Below are 635 nucleotides of genomic sequence, written 5' to 3'. Positions count from 1 at the left end.
TCTCCACCGCCACCGCCGCCCCGGGCCTGGGCAGCGGGAGGGCCTCTCGCCCGGGTGACCGCCGGCACTGCCCGCGGGGGCGGACGGGCCCAGGAACGGGCTGGGGCCGAGAAGTCGGTTCACGTGCATGTATCGTTCTCTCGGTGTGTGTAAATTAGGCTGTGTTTGATTAAAGGCGCCCGGTGTCCGTGCCCTGTCACAGCACGGGCACGGGTGGGAGTAGACGGAGAAGGCGGCGGGAGCACGGGCAGGGCGGGAAGGGCAGTCCGGAGACTGGAGTCGTTGTGGGGTTTTAAACTGGGCAGAGGAGCAGGAGAAAAAAAACAAATAAATTTAACCTTCCTCTTCAAGTGCATTCTAAAAAGTGAAAGAGACTGCTTCCGAATGTGATTTCAACCGAAATTCAAGCCATCGTACCCAGGCTCGGGAAGAACCTTTTCCAAGGGCGGACGGGTAGCGTCCTGGGAAGTAGTACATCTTACTGTAGTATTGAGGTGGAAAATGTTGAAATAAGTGATGGTGTCTTGGTGGTGTAGTGCCTAAGCTGCCCGCAGTACCGGTAGCAGTTAGTTATTTCTCTGACTGTGCAGCACTGGCTTCTCCTCGTCTGATTCTTCCTACTTGATGTTAGATGG

The sequence above is a fragment of the Charadrius vociferus genome, unplaced genomic scaffold (genome assembly GCF_000708025.1).
Source record: "Charadrius vociferus isolate BGI_N301 unplaced genomic scaffold, ASM70802v2 scaffold477, whole genome shotgun sequence".
Taxonomy (NCBI): Eukaryota; Metazoa; Chordata; class Aves; order Charadriiformes; family Charadriidae; genus Charadrius; species Charadrius vociferus.
This window is presented reverse-complemented; position numbering follows the sequence as displayed.